Genomic DNA, 18,983 nt, shown 5'->3' on the forward strand with positions numbered 1-18,983 from the left:
ATTAATAAAAAGATAATCTACCAATGTACAGTTATTAAATTTATCAATATATAGTTATTGACCAACTATTTATAAAGGACATTTATGCAATTACATATATTGCCTGTTCACTACATGTTATGTGCTGAATCATGTCCCTCCCAAAAAAGATATGTTGAAATCTTAACACCACATACCTCCAGATGTGACCTTATTTCAAAATAGAGCCTTTATAGGTATAGTTAATTAAGATGAGGTCATACTTGAGGAAGGTGGGTTGCTAATCCAATGTGACTGGTGTCCTTCTAAGAAAACAACCATCTGAAGACAGAGACACAACCGTATAAAGGCAGAGGCACGCAGGAAGAATACCACGTGATGATGAAGGCAGCGATTGGAGTTACGCAGCTGCAAGCCAAGGGATACCAAAAACTGCCAGCAAACCACCAGAAGTCAAGAAGAGGCAAAGAGGGCTTCCCTGGTGGCGCAGTGGTTGAGCATCCGCCTGCCGATGCAGGGGACGCGGGTTCGTGCCCCTGTCCGGGAAGATCCCACATGCCGCGGAGCAGCATGGCCATGTGAGCCATGGCCGCTGGGCCTGTGCGTCCGGAGCCTGTGCTCCCCAACGGGAGAGGCCACAACAGTGAGAGGCCCGCGTACTGCAAAAGAAAAAAGAGGCAAAGAAAAATCCCTACAGGTTTCAGGTGGAGCATGACCCTTCCAACACTGTGATTTCAGACTTATAGCCTCCAGAACTGAGACAATAACTTTCTATTGTGTTAAGCCACCCAGTTTGTGGTACTTTGTTATGGCAGTTCTAAGAATCTAAGATACTCCCTAACCATTTAAAGTACCTGTGCCAGGATAGCATGAATAAGTACCCAGGCAAGAGAGGAAAGCAAGATGAAGATGTGACGGCTGCCTAATGCATGGCAGCTTGAAATGCATTAGGCAGGGATAGAGGTGGTGTTGCTTCTGCCAGGCAAGGTATTAGAAAGGTTGGAACTCAGAGTCACTCTGTGAGAAAAGGAAACCATGGATAAAGGGCCATGTGAAAACGAGGCTGGAGCCCTTAATCCTGAGGGATTCGCCTGCCTCTAAATAGCTCTGTGCAACCCATGTGTTTTTCTCCTCCAAGTGCAGGATTACCACACAATACTCACAGCTATTCCTCAAAGAGAAGGCAGCATTCATTAAGCAAAGTAAATATTCAAGTGAGGGCTTGGAAGTACAGGTCTTTAGTATTTTTATAAGAGATGAATTCCTCTTTTATTTTTTTTGGTATTTCAAGGAAATTGCAAACACATACGTTCTAAATATTGTCTAAATTAAAAACCTGATCTCTAATTTCACATTTGGTTTCAGCCAGTACTAATCAGCTCAATACATTAATTTCCAGAAAACATTTCTGAAAATGATCTTAATTGGAACAAGAAGAACCTTAAGAATAATAAGAAACTGGGAATAAAAAGGTCAGATTTGGATAAAATACAAATTAAAAAATAAGACCATATGAGCAAGGTATAGTTTCCTTTAAACAAATGTATTATTAAAGGAAATTGCTTAATATGCAAACTCAGTAAATCAAGTTCCATAATCATTTTTTTCCTCTTCAAATAACTCTTTTCTGAATCAATGCGAACCAACACTTGAACTGTTTCCTCAGAGTATGTTTGATTTGTAAATACAGGGCAAAGGAATAAAAACAACAAAAACATCCTATTAAAAAGCAGACTAATTGGCAAGATGCCCTTTTAGCTTTTTCAACAGATTTAAAAATCTCAGCCAAGCATCTGAATCTATGGTAGTTTGATCTTTCATCACTGCCATCGGGTGACCTTCATCTGTATGACCAACATTCAGCTCTCTGCAGGCTTCCAAAGTGTAAATCAGCCCTTGAACTTGGTCATGAAAGGACATTTGACACCAAGTGTTACAGAGAGACTAAAATATGTCTCTCTTATCGAATTGTTTACTCTGAAGTGATATTTAATTCTTCTTCTCCCAATCACTCACAGGTTAATTTCAACTTTGTTTTTCTAGCTTCTTTCTCCCCACCCTTGAATGACAGGTATATTAGCTAAGTTTGTCAGGCTAGTTGCCTGTCCCCCAGAGCAAACCCAGGAAGGGCTGACCTCATGTTCACAGCATGCACGGCCAGCCCAGCCTTCCCTATCAGTCAGCGCCTGTGAAGACAAGGCGGGGTCTTAGCTGACTTCCTGAGTGAGCTTGATGATAAAGTTTATCCCATCAGGAAGGAAAGCACTGGTCAGAGTCCAGTGGTGCGGCTCAGGTTGAGAGTGAACTTTTCGACATTTCAAATCTGCCATATCAAATTAAGCAGAATAAAGCCTGCTGTTTGCCGGATTATTTATAACATCACAGGAAACTTGGAATGACTTATTAAAGAATGGAAATATTTCTCTTTCTTTAGAAAGAAGCTTGCTTCTGCCAAGATATACAGCAACTGGCTGGGTATGGGAACTGTGCAAGAGAGTTCTCACTTCCAAGGTTATTAAAACATACCTGGGCTTATTTGAAAACCCAAACTAGCATGAGGATGAACAATCTGAGACCCACTGTGCTGTGTGAGCAGCCCCTGTTACATGCACATAAAAAACAAAAGGAAAAGGAGCATTTGATTTTGCTGAGAATGTTGCTGACCATAAGCCTTGGCCAAAGGTGTTTATCACCCTAATAAGCCCCAAAGAATGCTGCCGGAGGGGTGACTCTGAAAGCGGTTTTAATAGCTTTGCTCATTTACTGAACTGCACTGTGACCAGAAATCACTGATGAAAGCCAGCCATGGAATTTGGTGATATAAATGCTACATATATGAGACTTTTTTTTTTTAGTGTGATTCTACTAGTTCATTACAAGACAATATTGGTTCTAGTAAATAATTTGAGAATGTAGACATATATGAAGTTTTAATCATCCGGAAATTTATCACCCAGAGAATCAATTAATAGCATTTTGGTGTACTTTTATCAGTCTTTTTTTCTATGAAAAATAATGTCTACACTCACAAATTGTCTATGAAAAAATTACTTTATTAAGTAATGTGTATTTTAACTAAACTAATACATATGTACTAATACACACACAAACACTCACACGAATGTACATAAATATAAATATACACAAATACACACATCTATATATCTATTTTATATTTTTAACTATCTTTGAAAACCTGGTGTTTAATGGCAGCATGATATTCAATCACTTGGATATTCCATGATTCATCTAAAATATTCTCTTTTTTTGACTAAGTTGTTTATAATTATTCCTTTTTACTATTACAAAAAATGCTAAAATGAATATCCTCATATAAAAACCTTCCTACTTAGAACATTGCTTTAGGGTAAACTTTTAAAAGTGAATTTAATTGGGTCAGAGAAAATCAACACCTTCAGGACTCTTAATACGTATTTCCCAACTGCCTTCCAGAAAGTTTGTACAAATTAACAGTCTCCTAGGGGTATATGTGGTTGCCCTGAACAGCAAATTTGAAGGTTATAAATCAAGATTCCCATACCATCTCCTCAAACTGCTTGAACACATTTTTTTCTAGCATCTTCTTTCTATGCAAACCTCAGTCAAATCTGTAAGACAAGTTGCCATTCTCTGTTCCATGCTGATATAAGGAATATGATCAGAGTACACAAAATACGCATATTCATGTACAGACCTATCTATTCATATTTTTGATCCCCAGAATGTGTTTTTACAGTTATAAAATTTTCTACTTTCTCTGATTTTGTTATAGTGGTGATTGTTTAAAATTAAATATGCATTTTTAAAATAGTTATATTAAAACAATTTCTGTTTATTATTTTGAGTACTCACATATTTGCTGATATAGATAGTACACAAAGTTGTACAAAAAGCAGGTCAGTGTGCTGATGGCTGTAAGTCTCATGCCTTCCATCTGTAATCCTTCCTGACCATGTGTGCCTTGTTAAGGTAAAAGGGAGATAAAACCCCATTACAGTTGAATGCCACATGTAGAATAAGACCAAAGGCAGAGGAGAGCCGAAGGAAAATAAATACATGATAGATGATAGATAGATAGACAGACAGATAGATAGAATGAGACAGGAGGATGTGAAGAAGATAAAAGAGGACTGAAGTAAGGTACAAAGCATAGCAGGCAGATGGAGAGAAGGCATACATGAAGGAGGGGGCATTGTGCTCTACAGAGTGCTTTTGGCTATTTCTTTGTGATAAATTTGCCCTAACCTGTCTTTCCTCACCTCCTGGGAAGAGCTATATGGATTAGGAGACAAAGTCAAAGGCATAATTATCTACCAGAACTAATTCTGTGTGGTTTTATGAATTCTTCTCCCTCCTCCTCTTCCTTTTCTTCTCTCTCAGCTTAGTCTTATTTCTTCCAGGTCAGAGGGGAGCATGTGTATCAGTTCATCTGTATTTCATAGCACTGTTTTTGGAACAATAGATCTGAAAAATCAACTATTGAACAGTATTCTTTTTTGCACACCTTCAACATCTGGATTCTTTCTTTTTTCCTTAAAAAATGATATATATTATATCATATAGAGAGCATATTTGAGGCACTTTAAGTATTATGGTATAACATAAATGATTTTTAAGAATTACTTATTTGTTAAAAATTTACCAAGTTTGTTATCTTGTATTTAGAAAGAACCTAGTATGAGGAATGAGAATGAGAATCTACTTTGATTGCTGGAACAAAACAGAAAAACAACCTGTTTCATTATATATATACATACATACACACATACACACACACACATCCATGCTATGAATATATATATATATATACACACACACATATGCAATAGGAAAATAACTTGTATATGTATGTATATATATACATACACATATAGATTCATATTTAATTGATAAGTTATATTTGTCTAATAAAATCTAATGATCCTTTGTTGTTAAAATGTCTCCATTGAAGATTTACATATTTGATTCTGTTCTGGGCAAAGGCTTATAAAACAATATTGCATTGTTTAATATTTTTCCACATTTTACATTAAAAGTTTGCTTGTCTAGGACTTCCCAGGTGACGCAGTGGTTAAGAATCCACCTGCCAATGCAGGGGACACGGGTTTGAGCCCTGGTCCCGGAAGATCTCACATGCCGTGGAGCAACTAAGCCCGCGAGCCTAGAACTCATGCTCTGCAACAAGAGAAGCCACCGCAATAAGAAGCCCGTGCACCGCCACAAAGAGTAGTCCCCGCTCGCCACAACTAGAGAAAGCTCGCGCGCAGTAACAAAGACCCAATGCAGCCAAAGATAAATAAATAAATAAATTTATTTTTTTAAAAAAGCTTGATTGTCTGGAAAACATTATAAAAGAGAGTCACTGTGGAGTTAATATGAAAGTTGCTGCCCATTTAGTTTTCTTAAAAAGAATATCCACTATTACCTGAAAAGGTCTTTAAAATATGTATCCCTTTTTTGACTAACTGTATAATGCCAAATTTTCTTCATATAACCTCAACCAAAACAATGTTAAGCCATTAAATACAAAAGAATATATAACAATCCAGTTGTCTTTATTAAAACATACATTAAAAAATTTGCAAAACTGTAAAGAAAAGCTATAAAGCAATTCTCTCTAAATTATTTTTTATTTTGGAAAATATAGTTATTTTTAGAAAAAATATTTTCATTTTTACATCAGTGCTCTTACTTTTGTTTCAAATGAATTATTAAATAAAATTGTTTTCTGTTTTGATTTGTAATATATATCAGGCTTCCCTGGTGGCGCAGTGGTTGAGAGTCTGCCTGCCGATGCAGGGCACACGGGTTTGTGCCCCAGTCCGGGAAGATCCCACATGCCGCGGAGCGGCTGGGCCCGTGAGCCATGGCCCCTGAGCCTGCGCGTCCAGAGCCTGTGCTCTGCAATGGGAGAGGCCACAACAGTGAAAGGCCAGTGTACCACAAAAACATAAAATAAAATAAAATATAATATATATTGATAGATTAGAGCATCATTTTATTTCCTTGTGTATATTTCTTATTTTTTAAAAAAAAGAAGGTTGGATTAGACTTTTTTCTCAAAGTGTAGCTTGAAATGATCTGTAATGGATCTTCTTCGAGTGCTTGTTAAAATATAGATATCAAGTCCTGCCCTAGACTCACCAAGTCAGACTATTAAAGAGAGAGGACTTTCCCAGGAAAGACCTTGGGGATTTTTCAGGTTCCATTAAAATTTGAATGTCATCTATAAGTTGACCTCTGTTGCTTTTTTTTTTTTTTTTTTTTCCTTCTGTGGTACGCGGGCCTCTCACTGCTGTGACCTCTCCCGTTGCGGAGCACAGGCTCTGGATGCCAGGCCCAGCGGCCATGGCTCATGGGCCCAGCCGCTCCACGACATGCAGGATCCTTCTGGACCGGGGCACGAACCCGTGTCCCTTGCATCGGCAGGTGGACTCTCAAGCACTGAGCCACCAAGGAAGCCCTGACCTCTATTGGTTTTGCTTCACTCACAGTTCCTGGTGAGTAAACACCAGGATCTCTTAATCCCCAGCTATTTCAAGGGCAAGCTGGATCCCTGTGATTACCCAGGCCCTAAGCCTACCTATGCATGTCTCCTTTTTAGGGTTGGCAGATAAAATAAAGGACGCCCAGTTAAATCTGAATTTCAGTAAACACGATTTTCTTTCAGTATAAATATGTTCCACAATATATTTAGGACATATGTTGTTTATCCAAATATTGTGTGAAATATATTTGTCCTATTTTCTGTTTGTGTGTTTTGTTTTGTTAAGTCTGTCAGACCTATCACTTTTCCTACAGTCCACCATTGCTACCAGGTGGTGATATCTATAAATAAACTAAGTGAGACAATATGGGTAGGTCTTACCTACCGGATTTATTAATTGCATAGACTTAGAGTCAAGGGGGAAATGGCTGAACCCAGAAACTATCTCATGATCACAGATAAGCCTTCATCCATGATCTCTTATACACCCTTATAAGGCAAACCCCTCTAAACCTTCCCCAGAACTTCGTTCAGAAAGAATCTCCGTAAAACTCACATGGCTGTGCTTCCAATGACTGTTTACTTCATTTTAGTGTAGTTTTTCTCATTTTTAAAGTCATTAGCACACTAGAAGCAACCTCATTACCAGAGAAACTGGGAGTAGAAAATGTGCAGTTTAATCTCTTAAAGCCTTTATTCCATTAAGTCAAAATTCAACTCTGCCTTTAGCTGCCCTTTCATGTGTGGTTGTAAGAAAGTAAACATTCTTTGGTTCCTTCCTCCTTATTTTGTCTGCCTCTCCAGAAAGTCGGTGTGACCTCTGCTCAGACTGCTACATTTACTAGGCTCTTATTCTATTTCTACTAACCCCATTACCCTCTTCTCTTCTGTGATACAGATTTCCCTCTGAGCAATACTGGCCACACAACAATCTTTTCAACCTCTTCTGATTCCAGTGCCTTCTGATTCTACTTAAAGAATGTTCCCAAATTTCTTTATCAAGAGGAAGGATTCTGTTTTTAAGAGAATTGTCAAGAATAAGATGAAAAATGGATTAATATCAATTTCCCAGCTAGTATTTGATTTTTCTACTGACCTCAACTTACTACTGAGCAACCTGCAAAAATAGTCTTTCATTTTTATTTATTCCTTGGCGATTATAGTGTGGTTTTGTTTTTCTAATATCTGGCATTCTCTTCAAATCACTTTCATTGTTGATTTCCACTTTGGCAATTGCCATGGACAAGTTTTCCAATATAACGTGATATTTGGCCCAGTTTAGGATCCAAATGAGAAACAAGATTCTGACTTCAAAAGCTGAAGTTCCACTAGATGCCAGGTAGGGACATTCTCTTGAATTCCAAAGAGTAAGTGTTCCTTTCTCCATTCAATCCAGCAGCTTAGGTTAGAATTTGAATTCAGGAAATACCTTACTGGAAAACCTAGTAAATAATTTGAGTAGAAGATATGTTTATGATTGGTGAATTTTTTCAGATTTTTTTTTAGGCAGTTGATTGACTACCTCCACCCAAAAAGAAATCCCCTGTGATATTTTCAGGTCTCCGGTTTTTTGTTGTTGTTTTTGTTTGTTTGTTTTTAAGTGATAGTTTTAACTAATGGGAAAACAAAATCAAGCTTTCACACTCAACCAGGTTGCAGAAAGAAAAATTAAATGGGCCATTTATATTTGTCTATATTGTATAAGATGATTCTCTGACTTAGCTATGTTATTTTCTCTAATTTTTTTTTTTGTTGTTGTTACTTATTGTCTAGGCATCTGTGACTGCTGTCACTACCCATACTTATCTGATTACCATTTTAGACCTTATAAGAACAGTATTTTTACCAGGCTTATACTTCTCTAGCCCTATTTTTCCCATATTGTAAAAATAAGATGACAAGTAAATTAAAGGTAATTTTGAAATAAAAAAACAATAATACATTCCCAGCATCACAGCACAAAGTATTTATATTTATTTAGATTTGTTTTTGCCCTTTTTTCAAACAAATATGCATGTAATATTTGCCATAGTTTTCCATAAAATTTAGTGTATGTTTTAGTTTTTGAAAATTTTTACTTTAAGTATTACATGAGAATAAAAATGTGAATATGTCTAGCATAATGCCAATCAAATAGGTACTTAAATAGATCTTTGAACCCGTGACCAAGTAAACTTTTTTTTCCATGTTGTAAAATGCATGATATCTAATCAAGTTGATACTCAAAACTCATGCAAATATTGTCATTGTAGATTTTTTACTTTCCTTTTTCTTTTATTACAGATAATGATGTAATGAATATTAGCATTTTTTTCTTCCTATAAATTTTTGGGACTGGGATTCCTATATCAGAAGATCTGAACACTGAGCTATCCAAAGAGTATACCAATTCCCACTACCATCAAAATAATCACAGCATATATATTCATCATCAAATTATCAGGTTTGTTTCTTCTTCAACTAAAAACGTATTAAAATAACTTAAAATATTGATTATTTTTATTAAGTATGTCTTTCTTTTAGTTCTTGCATTATTATGGAGGTCAACCTTTTTCCAAAATTCTAGGTGCTATTTATTTGTTATTACTTATTGTCTATGTCTGTCATAGATTTCCATCCTTTTTTTAAAGTTTAAGTTATACACTACAAGATTTTATGATGGGGGTAAAAAAGTAATACAATTTAGTAGATCCTAGAGAGTGTTGCAGGGCTGAGAGCTCCATTAGAAAGGGTTCAGGGAACTTACAGGTCACCTAGAATGCTGATGGATCCTTGAGTGAATGCAGTGACGCCAGGGATTTTGCCAGAAGAGCAGATGATTAAAAAAAAAACAAAACAGAAAGTGGATCACAGTAAAGCAAAAATTCCCATACTAAAAGCTTTTCTCTTAGATACATTAGTCCATTCATTTCTTGCTGTCAAAGACTTTTTTTTTTTTTTTTTTTGGAACTTGGATCACTTAAGAAAGCTATCATACTGTCAAACAATTTTTTTCAGACCCTGCCTTATTAAAAGATTCTTGGTCAAAAACAATGAAAGCTAAACATCTAAAATTTGATGCAGTTGGACAGTAATTTTAGCCTAAGAATGTGATCCATCACCTTGGCTTCAAAAAGGAAAACAAACAAACAAATGAATAGATAAGTATATAAATACATAAATAAATATACATCTTATGATTTCTTTGTTAGGAGGGTGTGGCTGAGGCTTTCTCAGTAAGTAAAAACACAGATGATTTTAGATGTTAACTTCCTTCTAGTGTCTCTTCCCTTTTCCTCCCTCTTTTTTTTTTTTTATTACCGTCAATTAAAAGACTAAGAAGATAAGGAACCAATATACATGTATAAACTCTATTTCAGGTGATTATCAGAAAATGGTTGATCACTGTTCATGCCAAGATAGAGAGAAAGAGGCTGAAACCTGAATACTTTACAAGGAAATTAAGAAAATGATAGCAGTTTATTATTTTGAACAGAGGAATCTGATGAGCTAAGATATTTCAGGAAATACTATGTTACCACCCCACACATTACTTAATGATTAACATGTGCCTGATTCATGCTCAGATCAATCCGTTTGTGTATTAATCAGCTCATTCTGTATCCCTACACGTGATGCAAAGCAGATTTCTTTTCTTTTGACTTTTAACGAGGCATAACAAGTGAAGTCCAATAACTGGGCTTTCCAATATCTCCTGGTCCATTGAGAAAAAAGTAGCATTAGAAGAAATAAATTTATTTAAGATGGAATTGGTTACAAAATAGGGTGTAAAACTTTACTTAAAAGCTATTTCTACTTGTAACATTTTCTCTGTATACTGTAATAGAGCTCTAGTGCAATAATGGTTTGCTTACGGGCAAGCAATTAAGCACCTGCAGTCACTCCACAGGATGTAGATTTCACATGAATAGCTATTTTATAAATAAACAAATCGAAGCTCATATATGTAATGGCAAAGGCAAACACTGCTTGGATTTTAAGTTTTAAATAGACAATTCCACACTGTTTTGAAAATCATTTGTTTTCATATATAATTGGAGTTAACTTAGCATTTTCATTTCCCAAATGAAGAATTAACAATGTCATTATTATGCTTACAGTCTTCTACAGCAGCTTAACCATAATAGGGCTATCACGAGTAACTGCATTAAATATAAGAAATATGTGAGCAATGCATAGAGTAAACATGAGTGTGTGATTTCTCAGATGTAAGTGGGAGATTATTTTCGATCATCCACTCCCTCTTCATAGGTTCTGTGGTCTATCCTGGGAGACCAGAATTATTGCCTCAGGGCCTCTCATATGTTCTCTGGATCTTGAGTTGCTCCTTGTTTTAATACATCTTGTGTGGCATATGGAACTCTTTGCAGTTTATTCAAATTCAAAAACAACTGATATAGAAGCACAGCTTTGCCACGTACCATCTCAGTGACCCTACATAAGCTGCATTACCTTTCTAAGCCTGAATTTCTTCATGTGAATAACGAGGATAGAAATAATAATCCCCTCCTGGGTGAGTGAAGATATTTATCAAAACCTACCCAAGAAAACTCTTCTGAATTTCTTAACCCTGATAAAAGAATTCCTCTGAATTACTGTGTTATAATTAAGCCCAGATTTATGAAGGAATAAGATAAATTTTTGTACCATAAACTATAATGCAGTCTCACATTAGAATAAGGTTTGTGGTTGGTTACTGTTGTGCCTTGTTTAATAGAGTAATTTCACATGATATATTTACTATATAGTACAAAAATTTGTATTCATTTCTATACTGAATTCTAGGCCTTTATTCTTGTTTCTGTTAAAATGTAAAATTATTTCTAAAGGAAATCTCAGGTACAGGTTCATATGATTCTGACCTATTGTGAATTTCAGGCATACAACCAAAAGCAGACAAGGGATCTTGCTTCTTCAAGAAGCCCTAATATTAGCTTTAAAAATCCAAACTCTATGCTGAAAAATTTTCATGAAACATAGTTCTATCACTTATCTTTTCTCTGATTGCATATATAAGATAATAGTAGATAAAATGAACTGTATTATTCAGAAAACATATAGGCCAATGACTTTAAGAACCGATTTGAGGTTTACTTCCTAAACACAGATTTTTCTGTGCTGTTCCTCACCTAAGGGCTCGCTAGAGCTCACTTTCAGAAAGAATCTGAGCACATCTCCTTCCAATAAATAACAATTACAGTTGATGTTGATAGACCTCTTGTTGTCTTTGCTGCTTCCCCAAGGAATTCAACAAAAGTGGGAAAGATTAATGAGGGAACTTAGAAGCTCATATTATATCACATGCACTCAAAACCTTGCCAAGTTTAAAGTCAAATTAGGAATTGACATTAAATCTTGAAAAGTTGGTTGTAAAGGATAGGATAGCACCTAAAATTTACAGCAGAATAAAATGTTAAAATCCTAATAAATGTCCAAGGAGAACATATACTCTAAGAGAGCAGACTTATTCCAAGGTTATCTTAGATTTCATAAAAACATTTCTATAAAGTTCCTATATAAAAAATGGGGAAAGAGAAGGATATTTCAACAATTAACAAAAGCAATTTTATTCTGCTCAAATAACTGCAAAATTACCCATAATTTTTTGTCAAGTATAAATTCTGAGATTCTGAGAGTCATTGTAGCAGAAAAGGAATTGTAAAATGTATACAAACAACAAATAACATAGTGTATCCAACACAGAAGCACCATATCCAAGAAAAGACTTAGCATTTTCCTGCTAGTTCATTTCCTGCCAACTCCCATGATATTTAATGAATCCCAGAATACTCGATCCACGCCTACCTTGCCTACCAGATATTAGCAATGAAATGGTTAAATGGTAACAACATTAGTTAAATGCAGAAAAAGCATGTTTGATAACATTGCATAGAGAGTTGATATTTCAATTCTATCAAGAATTTCAATAAAGTAACATAAGAAAAGTTTATTCATATTGTTAAACCAATTCAGAAAGTTGTTCCAACATCCCTACCCCCCAAATTCTAGAGCAATATATCTCTCTTGTGATAGGTGGAAGCTAGGGTGGGTCATAGATACAGTAACACAAATGTAAAAGTGTGTCCAATTGCCATACTAAAGTAGCTGCCTCTGGCATTTTTCAGAGCACCCTGAAAGGAAGATTGCTATACCCCTGCACTGTGCAGGTCTGTTTAAACAGAAATCGCAGTGGCAAGAGTTACAGAAATTGATTTGATGAGAACTGAAAAGTATTTGATCACAGTTGGAACTGTGATCAATTGTTGTATAAATAATTTAAAACCTGCAGGTAGTGATAAATGCCCTGACTCAAGGATGTAGCCTTTCAGCACAGAGAGGCAGAGACAGATTTTAGCATTGTGGTGAAAAGCAGCAAGCTGTAGATGTTTCAGTTGTGCCTGGCTATCAATGAAGAGATGGAAGTTAAAAACAGAATAGCACTTACCTATGAATATGCATTATAGAATTTGTTATGGGGGAGGCACCAACCCAAGCTCATTAAAAATATTAACCCTAATGATCCTCATAACATGAGATAGGAACTATGAGATAGGAACTTATGAGATAAGAACTATAATTACCCATGTTTGCAGATGGTGAAACTGAGGCACAAAGTGTTCAAGCAACTTACTTAAGGACACAGAGCCAGTAAACAATGTGCTCAGGATTGGGAGCCAGGCACTGTCTCCAGAGGTGGTGCTGTGCTGTCAACCCCAATGATTCATGCTTGGTGAATATTAAATGGGGTTCTTTGCCTCTGTTTCAGCAGTGGCTTCAATAGTAAAAGGAAAAAAAAAAAGAAATCAGTGCGAGTGCACCACATTCCAATTCAAAATCAATTCCAATTGCCCCAATTCTAAATCAAACAGGGTTTATTGGATTAGGCTCCAGTAAAATGTGACCCATATCCCAGTGATTCAACCACAAAGGATGGTTTCTTGCTCAAGCTATAGGGTTAAATGTTGGCCGGGACTGCTCCTTCAGCTTCTGTACTCTGAGACCAAGGTCAGGGCAAAACCTTTATCTAGGACACTGCCATTTGTCACCTCAGAGAGAAAGAAGGCCCTGGGAAGTTTTGAATCTGTGTTATATGTTCCTACCTACAAGTGATAGTTGTCACTTCTACTTACAACTTATTGGCCAGAGCTGGTTACACAGCCGTGCCAACCAACAGAGGAGCTAGAGGAACAACCCTGCCTTGTGTGGAAAGTATGGAGGAGACAAAACCATGTGGGAAAGTTGCAGAAGCAGAATATCGTGCAAACAGCAGTAAGTGCCACTACTGACAGTGTAGCTTGAAAGTCCATTTTAAATACTTGACCCCTCACCTACTCAGTGATATGAAAATATCCAAGGACAATGGCCAGGGAAATTCAGTTTGGTGAGTGAAGACCCTTAGACAAAGTCATTGGAGTATCTGGGTATTTTCCTTACCATCTTCCATGGAGAGAGAAAGGAGATTCCCACCCTCCTCACCTCAAATCTAAGGAACCAATTGCAGAGCTTGGTTTGCGTCCTCCAGAATTTGAGAAAGCACTAAATTCATGCCTGAGTCACAGCAAAGCAATCTCATAAGTGAGAAGCTAACCACAGCTTTATTCTGCAGGATAGTGGCACTTGCTTCAATTATGGGTCAAGATGAAAGTTCCCTGTGAAACAAAGAGAGAAGAGAGAGAGAGATTGAAACAGAGAGAGAAAGATGAGTGGGAGGAGCAAGTGAATCATTCTAGAACCTTCTTCAAGTGCCTTTGCAGAAGAGAGCTGCCTGGAGGGGCAAAAAGGACCCCGTGAGAGCAAGGCTGTGTGAAAATGGTCTGGGAACCAAGACCACCAGGGGGAGCCACATGCAGCCAGGGAGAGTATGAGTTCCACCTGCAGGCTGCCAGCTCCCCAGAAGTGGGAGGAGTTCTGCAGAAACAAGAGAGCACCCCACGCAAAAGGGTTGGCTATAAACTCCACCCAGCCGAGGGAATACCATGCTTACAACAGTGTCAAGTAAATCCACTGTCCTATGAGAACACAACAAGTGATTTGGGGAGAGGTGTGTGTATGTGGAGGGGGTGAGCCAGCAAGGTGAAAAGCAAGGAAGGTAAGCTGAGCATGCCTGCTTGCCCAACTGCATAGCTTTCTACCTACGCCAGGCCTGAACTGGTGAGAGACGCCATGAGAGGGGAGAAGGTACAGGAAGAAGCGTTAATTCTGAGTGAGGTTCGGGATTGTTTTTCTAACCCTGAGCTAGACATACTAACTACAGAACCGAGGCTGTTTGGTGACTAAAGTAACTGGAAAACGTTTATACTCTGAGAATGAATGGAAAACCTATGGGCCTGCCTGTGATCTCATTCACTACCAGAGGAAGAACTGGCACCACAGGACAAGTTAACATTGCTTCTTGATGGACTCAGGAACATTCCTCTTTCAACATACCAGCTTCAGAGAATGTCTGTGCTCTAGTCTAAGTTTGATTCTTCTCATGTAATCCTTGGTTGTCTTATACTAAGTAATAGAGCTAAATATCCTGACTCTATGGGCCCCAATTCCAATCTAACACCACAAGATCAATTTTTTCTTTTATCTTTTCCCACTATAGACCATCCTTCTATGGGGACATTTTTCTCACCAGGTTGGGGAGGGGTCTCTCAGAACACTCCTCTGTGAGAACATAGTCCTTACTCAACTCAGAGTCTAGCCGCATGGGCAGGACAAATACTGCTGCTACCCTCCTATTTACACATGGGCAATGTTCTTACTCTACTTGGGTTCTTATGACACATATCACGTTGTCCTCGCATGGGGATGCTTTCCTCACCATACATGGGGTCGAACATCCTGGGCTAGGCTGCCACCATCCCCAAGAAGAGACCATTCTCCCCCTCACTGAGCTGTCTGCTCCACTCTGGGCCACGATGGTGCCACTGTACTCTTATGAGTCTTCCTTGCTGGCCAGAACTAATGGCTTTTCAATGAGAATTGTTCAAGAAAAGAAGATAAAGGAAAAGGAGAGAAGATGAAGAGGAATAAGAAGATAGAAAGAGTCCGGTTGAATATTTTTCATTATTTTAATTGGTTCTTTGAAAATTAAAGTCTTATTGAACTCAAGAAAATAACTTTTGGTACACATTTTTAAAAAGCTTATTTGTAATTTCCATAGGTAGGTAGATCAATCATATATAGTCACAACATCTAGGTTTGCTTAGAAATTCGGAGAAAAGTGAACAAACAGTAGGAAAAGTAAATTAATGACAATCAGCCTAATTTTCATAAACTCTTTCATTGTTCGCAGGATATTATAATTCATGGACATGATCGTGTATTTAGTAGTCATTAGATGCCTTAAGGAAAAGTGATATCACTACTTAAATGGACCCAACTAATTCTGTGGCCTTATAAAGAGACACCTCCCCTCTCTGGGGTTTAATTTTAATATTTTTAGACTTGGTGATCTCAAAGACCTTTTCCATCATTAACATTCTTTGATCTAGGAACACCTAAAAAGCAATTTATTTTCCTCCTCTAGAATATTATTTTGCAAATACGCATATTATCCAGTATCAATGCATTCCTTGTCTTACTAACTAAAAGATCCATTAAAGAAAGCATTGTGACCTAAAGCACAGGCCACCTTAAAATTCCATGAAAAAGCTTTTAAGCCCTAAATTTTCTATAAATAGTATTTACTTTAACTTTCCATCTTTCATGGAGCCAGACATGCCCTCTGTCTCCTAACTTCTCCATCACCCATGAGAACACTTTTATGTGGTTAGATTTAATGCTTTAATGTAAGGAAATAAGGAAAAAATTCGATTTTTTTTAATCCTGTGATTGTTTTAACGTTTGGGTTTCATTGCGACCTGATATCAGGTTCATCCAAATTGCAGATCAAGTTACATTATTTGTAGTGAGGAGATCATGAATTATTTTAAAGATTTAGCCTCAAAGAGGCATAATTATCAGTGTAGTGGAAATTAGAAGCAAAGGCAAGTCAAATTGCTTTTGAGAGGAAAAATATTTATGGCACAGCTTTTTTTTTAGACTCTTTACTTATTCATTATTTATTTATTTTTGGCTGTGTTGGGTCTCTGTTGCTGCGCGCGGGCGGTCTTTCTCTAGTTGTGTCGAGCGGAGGCCACTCTTCTTTGCGGTGCACGTGATTTTCATAGCGGTGGCTTCTCCTGTTGCAGAGCACGGGCTGTAGGTGCGCTGGCTTCAGTAGTTGTGGTTCACAGTCTCAGTAGTTGTGGCTCACAGACTCTACAGTGCAGGCTCAGTAGTTGTGATGCACAGACTTAGTTGCTCTGTGGCATGTGGAATCTTCCTGGACCAGGGATCGAACCCGCGTCCCCTGAATTGGCAGGCAGATTCTTAACCACTGTGCCACCAGAGAAGTCCCTGGCACAGATTTTTGTAGCAGAAAATATAGGCCTCTTCAGGGTGGAGGACTTTGCTTTAGATTGGGATTTTCCAAGGAATAAACTGTTGTATCTGTGGATAAGCATGAGGGGATATGAAGGAAGGAACAGAGGGTTTACCATTCATAATTGAGCAGCCTCACTCATGGAGTCAATCACAGTGCAACTGGGATACAGATAATCCAATCCAATTGGGAAATAATCCAATGGTCCATACAACATCAGCAGGAAGTCAGAAGCTGTTGTTGAATGTCCGTATATACTTAAATAAAGAGCTTCAGGCATCAGACCTGCAGTTCTTTCACTTAGAATGACATAATATTTTGTTTTGTTCTTAAAGTATTTGTTTCAGTCTATTTATTCACTAGATTTAAATTTGAATAAATATTTCAGGGACAAAAATATGTCAACACCTTCCCCATGTGAGCTCTGCAGAATTTGATATGATTTCAGCCTTCACAAGCTAACAATCAGCACTGTTTTGTTTCCTGCACTGTAGCTTGGAATTTGGGAAATGTGTGAAAGTAAACAAAATGTAATGGGGGTCAGGCTCTCAAAATAATATCTATATTTATTGGAACAAAATGATGTTTCATATTATAAGGAGGAAAAAAATGTTTTTCCTTCTTCTTTCCTGCTCCAACTCCTCTACTGCTGATGTGAATGCAAAATCTTTGATATATTTAATGGAACAAAAGGCAGCAGGAGCCTGATCTCTGGAGAATTCCAAGGCCAGACTAGATAATTAACTACCCTGAACACTTTAAAAGCATTGTAGTATATTTTATCCAATGATGGTTTTGATGACCCAGAATATCCTTTCTGACCTCTAAGTGGATGCACGGATTTCTGTAATTCTGTGTGTGTGTATGTGTGTGTGTTTTAAAACCAATGGAGATCTTGTAAATTATAGTGTAAAATAAATTAATTTTTAATATTTAAAATGAATAAAATACTGTGACTGCACTCATTGTCAAATGTGAATTTACTAAGTTTGGATATCTTTGAGTATTTCTCTACTTCAGAAAAAAACGAGAAGCTTTTGAAAGAACAGATACTAAGCCCCAGTCTCAACTTGAAATGATTGTATTATAATCTCAATTTACACTTCCTAGAATTAATACTTCTCTTTCTCTCTCTCTGGATTCTGATGTTGAACTATAGTTGATTCTATGTGAATAGAATCACACTTAAACAATTTCCCAGAAAGGAACTCTAAATTATGTTTAAAAACACAAACTTACTTAAGCAGAAAGGAAAACTTACTGCCTCATGCAATGACTCCATGGGAAGTCTGAGGTAAAGCTGGTGCTAAACAATCAGAACAAGAGACATAAACACACTCAGGATTTCACTCTTTCTCTCATTCCTCCTTTTCCTTGTGGTTTGATTTAATTTTTTCCCTTTCCAGGCTTTTTTTTTTCTTTCATTTTCTCAGATTCTCTGTGGAAGCCCCAAAACTGAGAGTAACCATACACATCCTTATGGAACTTGATAATCAGCAGGAGAATGATCATAGTTGTGGGACTGGCATTTCTCTGGGGCTGCACACTTGCTGAATTGAGAAACTGGAGAGTTACCTAGGGGCACCACTATGTACCCAGAAGGAGGGTTTTTTGGAGAAGTTGACATGCATCCCTAGGAGTTTGGCATACGAACCAGAGTAGTGACTTCTTGATACTAGAAGACTACAGAAGGCCAGGGGCTGGCTGGTACAGTGTGGGGTAGAATGGAAGAAAGTAAGAATGGTGGTCCTATATTCTTCACTCCACAGTACAGCATGGGAGAAAAACATGATCCTCCTGTCTTCGAGGAAACAGGCTGGAGCAAAATTTCTGGCACCTCCCCTTTGAGGGCTGCTTGACCTGTGGAGAGAAACTGTGGGCACAGAAAGAGGAGCAGAAAACTCTCACACATCAAAGACTTATACTGTGCAGAGGCATGAGCACAGCTCACACATGTGCCCCAGGAGAATGCTCTTTAGACAGAAGCTGTTACCAAGAAAGAGAAGAAGACAGTGACATCAATTAAAGAAAAAGGCATTTGTCTCTTTCTCCAATCGTTTATCACCTGTCCTACAATTGAAAGGAGTGGGAGAGAAAAGGCTG

This window comes from Orcinus orca, chromosome 2 (assembly GCF_937001465.1).
Source record: "Orcinus orca chromosome 2, mOrcOrc1.1, whole genome shotgun sequence".
Classification (NCBI taxonomy): Eukaryota; Metazoa; Chordata; class Mammalia; order Artiodactyla; family Delphinidae; genus Orcinus; species Orcinus orca.